General features: G+C 45.8%; 1 protein-coding gene across 1 annotated transcript in view; it reads left to right on the forward strand.

The window, feature by feature from the left end:
* Positions 1 to 1,320: 1,320 nt before the first annotated feature.
* The window catches only part of Pip5k1b (phosphatidylinositol-4-phosphate 5-kinase type 1 beta), a 260,298-nt gene continuing 251,414 nt past the window's right edge, over positions 1,321 to 10,204 (forward strand). The window contains exon 1 of the mRNA XM_028764088.1: positions 1,321 to 1,764. The gene's annotated coding sequence lies outside the window, so the exon portion shown is untranslated. The remainder of the gene's footprint in view (positions 1,765 to 10,204) is intronic.

The raw sequence follows: 10,204 nt of genomic DNA on the forward strand, positions 1-10,204 counted from the left end.
GCTGCCCCCTCCACTGGCCTCATCTTGAACTCTGTTAAGTCAGTACTGCTGTTACTTTTTGTTCAAGGACTAAGAGTAAGGAAAACTGTGTTCTCGCCTTTGAGTTACTGGAGGTCTCTGAGCTACGGTTTTCTCATCTGAAAAGCGTGCAAGTTGGACCACACACATGCTCTTACTTTGTGCTTTAATAAATTCAGGATGCCAGGACCCAAGTCCTAAGTCGGTGATGCCCTAAAACGCTGGTAGCGGCCACACACATCTGGAAGAACACTGGAGATGTAGTCCATAACAATACACTTCTATTTGACTTGTCAGCTTTACTTCAATAAAACTTAAGAACAATGCATTTTTTGTTATAAAGGAATTTTTATGCTTCATTCCAGGCTAATACTAAACCACGAGTTGGGGTGGGGGCGGTGTTGTTAAAAAATTTCAAAACTACCTGCAGGTGCTCTTTGCAGAGCCTCAAGGGAGTGTCCTCAAGCAAGGGTCATCAAATGCTGGTCTTCCCCGGACAGAACGAAAGCTGTCTTTCCCACAAGTGTTTTGTTTTGTTTACGAAGGGGAAAAGTGGAAGGAAGTGATGAAGCTGAAATTTACCACTTGCTTCGACCCAACTGGGTTTGGAATCGCTCTCTTCCTGTGCCTGTTAGATAAATTTAATTTTAGCGTTCAGCACAACCCCAGACGGATCTTTAAGTCTGGCCCCTACCCTCTTCGCAGCTAAACTAACCTAGGTGAGATTCCAAGTTGGCTCCAGCAGGCGCGCCCCATTGCAGTTCACTTGCGCGGTACCCCTCACTAGCCCATCCCTACCTGTTGGATAGATCTTCCTTCTTGAGAGCACCTGCTATCCTTAGAAGAGAGACAAGTGTGGTCTCAGAACCTTTGCGTGTCCCTTCCTCGTAAAGTGGGGGAGGGCTCTGCTTGCTTAAGTGTAGGTTCCTCAAGGAAGAGGAGTCAAGTCTGGCATAGCCAGACTGGTGGCCTGGGGCAGGGGTATGCCCTACCCCAACATAGTACGCAGGAATGAGGCTTCGAGACCCTGAGAAGAGTCTAGAAGCTCTGGAGCTTTGGAGGATCCTGCTAATTTCGGGGAGCCGCTTCACCTCTGCTCTGGGTCTTGGCTGCAGGCAGCGGTCCGGGCGCACAATCTCCCACGCACCGACTCGAGCATTAGGTCCGACTGCGGGCTGCTTGGCTGCAGCAAACCGGTCTGGCTTCCTTGCAGGGCGTGCGGGACAGAGCAGGGGGTGGAGAGAAAAGGGGAAGAGCCTGAGCGGCCGGCGGGCGGGGCCTGCAGCCTCCGGGAGTCGCGGCCGCCGCGCAGCCTGCTCGCTGCCCGCCCCGCTCGGACTCCGGCGCGCCGTGCGGGGGCCCGAGGCTGCGGGGCGCCGCCACTCCTCGGCCTCCATCCCCGATCTCGCCTCGCCGCGCCGCCCGGGGCTGCCTGATCCTACTGGTCTGCTTGCCGTTCTGCCGGCCAGAAGAGCGGCGGGAAGGAAGGGGAACGCGGGGACACGCACACCGGCTGCGGCGCGCGCGCACTGCACACTCGCAGCCGCGCGTCCCCGTCGCCGCGCGTCCGAGCCCAGTGTGGCCCCGCGGCAGGGCCCGGCACCTGCCCGCCCCCCGGCGCTGCCCCGGCTCCGCCCCGCCTGCCGCCCGCCGCAGCCACCGGGGAACCCACGACATCCCGACAACTTGCCCGCGGTGGCGCAACTGGTCTCGTCCGCCAAGGCTCCAGCACGCCGGCCGAAGGAGGTAAGTTTCCTGCGCGTCCTCGGCAACCCTGCCTACACCCTCCCTTGCCGCCGCGCCTGAGGCTCTGTGCCTCTGCTGGGACCCGACCTGCTCTCCACCCTGCCACTTTGCCTGTCTGAGTTGTGCTGGGGGTGACATGGAGGGGGCGCCCGTGGTCGTCAAACCAGGACCTTCGCTCCTCGGGTGCCAGAGCTGCGCAGTCCCCGTGGGCACTGACCGGCTCGCTACCCTGATCTCTAGGGCCGCAGTGACACCCAGTGATCCCTCCTGCTCACTTAAGGCAGAGACCTCTCCCTGGTTTCTGGGGAACCTGCTGAGTTTGGTTAAAGCAGGAGAGGCGTCTCTGTCATTCCCCCCTGCTTCTAAACCTCAGCGAACTTGTTAGGCGCCCCTGGGATGTCCAGAGGGGCTTCCGCGAGTCGGTGTTCTAGTGGTTTCTGGCTCTGGCGCCGGGTGGAACAGGTGAAATACAGTTCTGGCCTGAAAACAGCCGCCGACTTTTACAGTCCCCTGTCTACACTGGCCCTGGCAATGTGGCGCTTAAACATCTGGGGCGGGGGGCGGGGGTGGGGCAGGGGGATGGGGAGAGTGCTGGAGTTGGATTTGCCACTCTGGTGCCAGGAGTCGTCAGAACCGAAGACAACAAATGTCTGCTTATCTCTCATCTATGCAGATGAGCATGTTCTCATTTCTTACCCCCACCCTCTCAAGCCGGCTGTCTGCCGCGCACACAGCATGCTTGGGTAGAAACCTGTTCTAGAGAAGTTGTTAGGGTAGGTCAGTGAATTTTTTTCTTCGTGTCAACTGAAATCAGGGCTTTGAACGGAATCTGCTATTTACTATGATGCTATATAAAGAAAGCACATGCTGACTCGCAAGTAGCCACCTCTCCCCCCCACCCCGCCCCCCACCCCCGCGCTCTGCCCCTGGATGACATTCTCAGCCTGGTAGAGGTCTTCCTGTAAAATGAATGGCCCATAAGGACTGAGACCTGGTTAATCTGATCTAAGAAGTGGTCAGGGGCTGTTGTCTTGAACTTAGCTGTAGAGGGCTCCTTTTGCCTCTCTTCCAGGAGACTTCCCTCTTGTCCTGTGCAGAAGCTGTAGTGTTTTTGCAGTTGTTGGAGTAGATCAAAGTCCAAGCATTGGTTTTCCTTAGACTCCAGTGTAATGGAAATGGGGTTCATGGAAGCTTTTGTCAGAGGGCTACCAGCTGAAAGGAACCCCCAGAAAAAAAAAATCTTACCTAACCAAGTTCAAGATTGAGCTTTAAGTGTCCTGTGTGATCTCTGAGCTGAAGGAAATGCTGGATTCTGTGTACAGAGGTGGGAGACCCCCCGGGGACCAATGGGAAGTGCAGCCATTCTTGGGAAGGAAAGCTGTACAGTGCTTACAGATAAAGCTACATTACATTTTTTGTCCAAACTTAGAAAACTGGAGGGACTGAAAAAAAACCTAATATTTGCATTAGTGTCTTGCAATTTTTAAATGCTTTTTAGTATTCTCATCTTATTTCAACCATTTCTGAGGTAAAGGTGCTTACCATACGTTTACAGGAAGCATGGGGGACTTGAATTCTGGGGTTTATCACAGTGACAAGTGGTCCTTCGAGTCAAAGCCAGGCTTGCTGTTCCTCACTCAGTGCCAGCTTTGAACTTTTAAAGTCTTCTTTTCTTTAATGGCCTGGCTTGTCTTCTCCTCATGGTGGTCAGTGCGGCCTCCTTGTGGTTTGCAGCTCACCATTTGCAGATGTAGGGAAAGCCAGGGCCAGGCCATCATGAGAGTTTTGCATCACTTCTCTGAGTGGAGGGTCCAAGAGGAGAGAGTTCATCTAATCGCCTGACAGTTTGTTGCTTTGTGTTTTCTGTCATTGTCCCACTTCTGATTAGATGAGGTCATTCTGTTCAGTGAGCTGATTGGTGAACTGGGCTGTAGCTCTGACACAGCCTTTGTGCCAGATCATACCACCTCTGAGCCTAAAATCTTTCTCATAGGAAACAAAAAAGCGCCTACAGAATCATGTCTCTTTCGCCAGCTTCAGCATCCTGTGGTGTCTAGTAATGCGGTATTATTTCCTTTAGGAGACAACCGTCTTCCCTGTGTCAGCCAAGGGAGTTAGCTAATCACTGATTCCAGCTTCAGTTTATTTTTTCTGACTTTGGTAGTTTCGATGGTGTGCCACTTGATGGAGGGAGGGAAAGAAAACTGCAAGTATGCTCGAGTTACTTCGAGCATCTGTGCTGTTTAGTGCTTCTATTTGACTTCGAGTATTCAGGTTAAAGTTCTCTCAGGTACGAATTGTATATGCACATTTTTTAAAAAAAAAAAAGCTTCGTGGTTTGCATATAGTAAATAAGCCCCTCCCCATGGCAGTTAAATTAATGGAGGTGAATGAACTCATTCATAGGGACAACATACTATTATAAAACAGGCAGCACCTTGCGTGTAAGTTCCCAGCACAGGTGATGATTTCCCTGTGAGAGGTGAGTTTTGTTTTTTGAAGCGCAGTTACAGGGGCCCGCTGTTGATCACCCAAGTTGTTTCCTGAGTTCATTATGTGAAACAGTTGTCTCTTTCTCATGGCCTTCTACCTCTGGTCAGGAACGTATAGCTGGCTAAAGGATACATCCCTAGAAACCGGCTTGTGCCATTTTATGGAAGAGCGTGTCTAGAGAACTGTTCCTCAAGGGTGTTGAGGTACACTTAACCCTGCCTCGTGGTTTTGGAGGAGGAACCTAATTAGTGAAACCAACCTACTTTCTGTTCCCTTTAAGAATTCTCTTCTCTTTCCACTCTTTCCTATACACAGAAACATGTTTTATTTTGCTTTGTTTTATATGTGGGAGAAGGAGACAACAAATACAGTGGTCCTTACATACTGCTAATGGATCTTGTTGTTTACTTGGGTTTGGGATGCATTCATTTCCTTCTGATGAAGAATTCCAATGGCAATACTAACTTGTCTAGAGATACACCATTTACAGGCAAGAAAGCTGAAGAGTTAGGAGGAAAACAGACTGGCTCGTGGTCACAAGGATGCTGATCCAAGGCCACAGCTAATGTAGCATTGTTAAGGAGGTTTGTTTTCAAAGTTGTCCCAGGATTTACAGTGAGGGTGCAGTTTTGACTTTCAGAAACTGTAGAGGTTTGCCGAAAACTGGTTTGCCAGTAATTTTTGGAGCAGATATAGTTTTATTTTCCTATTAATGTTTTCAAATATTATCATCTAACTAGATTCAGTTATAGAGAAAATAAGTAAATGTCCACTGTCATTCGTGTGATATCATTCTCTTGACAAAGATGCATCAGCAGATTCATGATTAATACTTTGCTTCAGGCCTTGAAGAAAAGGACTCGTTTGAATAGAAACAAATGGAGGATGATTTTGTTCTGGTAAATAAAGGCGGCCGCAAAAGGTGGCCCCATCACCCAGCTGGTAAAAGCATAAATATGCATACATCTAATTTGCATTTGCTGGTAGTCCTGTTAAATTGTAATTCAAAGCAGAAAAATAATGTGTGTGTCTGTGTGTGTGTGTATGTATGTATCTATAGCCTTCCTTATTGTTCGCTGAAAAATACCAAGTCCTAAATGTGTTATTTGTTTAAAAAAAAGCCAACAACAACAACAAACATTTCCCTTTGCAGGAATGCATTGACTGGACTTGGAGGACCTCCTAAATTTTGTAGAAGCTGTCCAGGACATTATGTAGCTCATACTAATTTTTTAGTGCTTGTTTTGTTTCTATACAAATCAACTTCAAGCTTATTTTTAAAAATAGCTGGCTGCTATTGATAAGTTTTTCTTCCATCCATGTCCTACTGAAAATAAACTAATAGGCTGGCCTTGGTTTTGTACAATTCATTCTCAATGTTATCATCTTGTACATAGCTTCATCAGAACGTGCAAAGATGATGATCCCTCAGGAAAATGCATGTATTCTCTGCAAACTAGGTTACTTTGGGATGACTTGGAACCCAGCCACTGGGAGGAAGCCAGCCACGTGAAGTGTGTATTCTCCCTAACGCTTGTTTCCTTATGGTTGGTGGGACTGAGAGGACAAGCAGTATGTTTGGAGGAGTATTTATACAATGGGCCACCTGTAAGTCCTTGAGAATCCTGTCTCTAATATATTTTAGAAAATCAACTGTAAAATTGCAATGAAACTGAAAGCATGGCATGTTTAACATCATTCCCACCCTAGAAATGGGTATGCAGCCTTTCCCTGGAGCCTCAGGAGAGGATTCTAATTGCACATGCTGGGAGCCTGGGGTGGGGGAATATAATTACCTTGGGGTGAAACTAAGATTTGGAGACAGGCCTGTAGAAAGTTCATCTTTTTTTTATAAGAAAAATAGGGGGTATTTAAGCTGCATTCAGTAATGCTGACTGATGAGTTTGAAGACCAGGATACATATATAACTAGTCGTAGAAAGGTGTTGTTTTGCTTCACAGATAGACCGGCACAAGAAATACAATGGTTGAACATGCTGCATGATGGGTTTCTTCCTTCCTTCCTTCCTTCCTTCCTTCCTTCCTTCCTTTCTTTCTTTCTTTCTTTCTTTCTTTCTTTCTTTCTTTCTTTCTTATTTTCTCTTGAGACAAGGTTTCTATGTGTAGCCCTGGCTGTCCTGGAACTCACTCTGTAGACCAGATTGGCCTCAAACTCAAAGATCTGCCTGCCTCTGCCTCCCAAGTGCTGGGATTAAACACATGTGCCACCACCATCTGGCCATTTATCTTATTTTATTTATGGGCATTGTCATTTTGCCTGCATGTATGTTTGTGTGATGGTGGTGGATCCCCTGGAACTGGAGTTACACACAGTTGTGAGCTGCCATCTGGGTGCTGGGAATTGAACCCTGGGTCCTCTGGAAGAACAGTCAGTGCTCCTTACAGCTGAACCTTCTCTCCAGCCCATGTGATGGGTTTCTAATGCTTCATTTACACCTTTGTTGTTGTTAAAACGGTGCTGACTATCACGTGACCTATTTGAGTGAGTAGGAAGTATGTCGCAGGTGTTAGGCAAATATTTGTCATGAAAAAGGTTAGGCATCCTGGTTTGTTTATGTGTATATTCTTGGAATTTAGGCTATTACAAATGGTGAGAAACTTTAAAACTGTATCAACCACCTTTAAATTAATGTTTAAAATCTTTGGATATTTCTTAATTACTTCAGTGGTTCTAGTCTTTCCTAAGCCACTTTAGGAATACAAAACGGATAGAAAGATACCAAACGGATGGAAAGTAGATCCAGTACTTTACAGTGGTCATGTATCACTATAAACAGGATTTATTGAATGGGCAGCAGCTTTTTAATGTTGTTTTGTTTTCTGAAGTATTTAGAAAACCTAACATGTCTAAGAATACTATTTAGTTACTGCTCTTCTTTAGCAAGATTAATCTAAATAAAAATTTTATTCCTTGGTGCTGGGGAGATGGACTTGAATTCAAGGCTGTCACTCACATAAAAAGCAGAGCATCGTTTGTGTGTGTGTGTGTGTGTGTGTGTGTGTGTGTGTGTGTGTTTGCAATCCCAGTTCTGGAGAGGCAGAGATGAGCAGATCTCTGAGCTCACAGGCAAGCCAGCCCAGCCTATGGGTAAGACCTAGGTTTTAATAAAAGAACATATGTCAAAAATAAGGCTGGTCACTGCTGAGAACAACGCCCATAGTTAACCTCTGGCTGCCAAATGCATGCACACATGTGCGTGAACACACATACATGTGTACCCACATACATGAACAGACATACAATTGACTTTTATTTTAAACTATCTGATATGTGTGTGTGTTTGTGTGTTTGTGTGTATGTGTGTATGTGTGTGTATACATATGGAATCTTGGTATCTGATATGTGTGTGTGTGTGTGGGCATGCGTGTGCGTGTGTATGTATATATATGTATGTATATGTATGGAATACTTGGTAAGCTTTTTTTTTTAAAGCACTAGATGGCATAATAGTGAGATTGCGTCAGGGCTCTGAGAGGAGAGTGAGCTTGAAGCTTCTCTGAGTTAATCCTCTGATGATCCCACCTAAAAGACTCGTTGTGTATGTCACAATGTGATATTTGCACACTTGTTTTTCTGTTACGTATCACTTGACCCAAGATCATACGTTCCTTGGAGACATACATCACGGCTCTTTAGCACTGCTAATCTAGAGGCTGCCTCACAGTAGGTGCTCAGTAAATGCTTAAGCCAGTAAGTCCTATCTATTCTGTGAAGGTGAAAGGGCACCACTGCTGTTATGGCTCTGGGGCTTACATCATTAGTTGTAAGGCTTAAATGCTAGCAATGCCAACTGCACTGGGATATCGGTAATTCCACCACACTGACACCATCCCATGAGCTGAGGGATTGAAGATAAAGGGAGAAAGAACAAGCCCAGAGCCAGCATAGCTTCATTTTGCTTCCTGTTCTCCTCACATTGGCCACGCTTCACTGATCAAACTCTGTGACAAAATAAACCTTTCCATCCGTAAGTTGTTTCTGTCAGGCATCTCGTCACAGCAACAACAACAACAAAAGCAACTGATAACATAGATACAAAACAGCAGTCAATGACGAGTTGAAATCATTGGCCAAAGACAAGGAAGCAGGCTTCAAGCGGGAATCTGACATTAGACTAGAACAAAGAAGTAATTTCAGGTAGGAGACTAAATCATAGGCTACAACAAAGAAGTAATCTCAGACAGGAATCTACATATTAGGCCAGAACAAAGAAGTAATTTCAGACAGGAATCTAAATTTTAGGCTAGAACAAGGAAGTAGGCTTCAGACATGAAAATGACCTTGGGCTAGGATAGGGAAGTAGGCTCAGATATTTTGGTCATCCTGATAAGCCTTTAGAAACAGTGATCATGGGAGTGTTCACATAACTGAGTTTATTGTCTTGCTTGTTTTCTGACTATTTGCATCTATTGTATTGCTAGACTCTCAACCTAGAACTGACCTTAATACATGCCTGTAATCAAAATGGTATAAAAGGGGGTATAGGATAGGGGGTTCTGGGGAAGGGAAATGGGGAAAGGGGATAACATCGGTACTGTAGATAAATAAAATAGCCAATAAAAAATTAAAATTACCTTCTAATAAAAAAAATCATTAAGCACAAGCCAAATCTACTCACAATGGTGAAGACAGTCTGTAAAACTACTCAAGTGGCAAACAGGCCCACCTCTGAAGGAAGAGACTTTGTGACAATACTCAAAGGGTACTAGCTAGTTTTCTGTTGCTCCTGATAAAACAGTGTAACTAAAGACAACCTAAGGAAGGAAAGGGTTATTTGGGCTTACAGCACTAAAAGGTGAAGAGCCCATCGTGGTGCGGAGGTATGGTGGCAAGCGACAGAAACAAACACAGAAAGAGGAAGCCGAGCAATCCCATCTTAACAGCCAACACAGCAGAGAACAAATTGGAAGAGGGACAAGCCTATGAACTCTGATAGCCCACCCCCAGTGCCATACTACCTCCAAAAGGGTAGCACCATCTTCTTACACAGCTCCACCAACTGGTGACTGAGTACTCAGATTTCTGAGCCTGTGAGGGACATTCTCTTCATCCACACACGGGAGGCTTTGGCACTTTGTGTCTATTTTCCTCAACTGGTTTTCCTATAAATGTTAGATATATTAATAATCCATCACTACAAAAGAAATGAGGATAGCAATTATCACAGGGTGGTCCTTGGGGCAGTGTCAGAATTACTTGGGAAACCTGGTAAAGATTCAGATCTTTCACTCTACCCCAGGAATCCAAAAGAGGGAGGATGCCAACACTCAGCAGGGTTTCCAGGGATGCCAACAGGGCCTCCAGGTAGTTCCAACACATACTCAGTATTGGCTGTAAATGTTAAATCACTTTCTTAAAACATCAGCCTCCCAGAGGGTTCTGTGCTCCCATGCGAATCCCTGTGTGTGGAGAGGATGCCATCTGTCTGCTCATCAGAAATACCAGGGGAAAACTGAATTTTTTTCCTCTGCCAGTCTTGGCTTTAGGACTCTGGAGATGACAAGAGAACAAATTCTTATGACTGGATTGGGTATCTAGGACTCTCTCTCTCTCTCTCTCTCTCTCTCTCTCTCTCTCTCTCTCTCTCTCTCTGTGCGTGTGTGCATGTGTGTGTGTGTGTATGTGTGTGTGTGTGTGTGTGTGTGATTGATGATCTCTTTCCAAGTGATGTGTACTCCCAGGAGCAGGAGATCACTCATGGTGATGGCCATCGTCCCATGCATAGCATATTTTGGGATACTTACTTTAACAGATGCCAGGTATAAGAAAGTGAGAACCAGACATTGCATCCAGGAAGGGAAATACTAATTTTCTTTTTTTCTCCCAGTCTTTTCTTTGTTTTCTCTGAACTCTGTTCCTCTGTTCTCTTTCATATGTACCTACATGCCATATATATATATATATATATATATATATATATATATAT

This window comes from Grammomys surdaster, unplaced genomic scaffold (genome assembly GCF_004785775.1).
Source record: "Grammomys surdaster isolate TR1022 unplaced genomic scaffold, NIH_TR_1.0 141, whole genome shotgun sequence".
Classification (NCBI taxonomy): Eukaryota; Metazoa; Chordata; class Mammalia; order Rodentia; family Muridae; genus Grammomys; species Grammomys surdaster.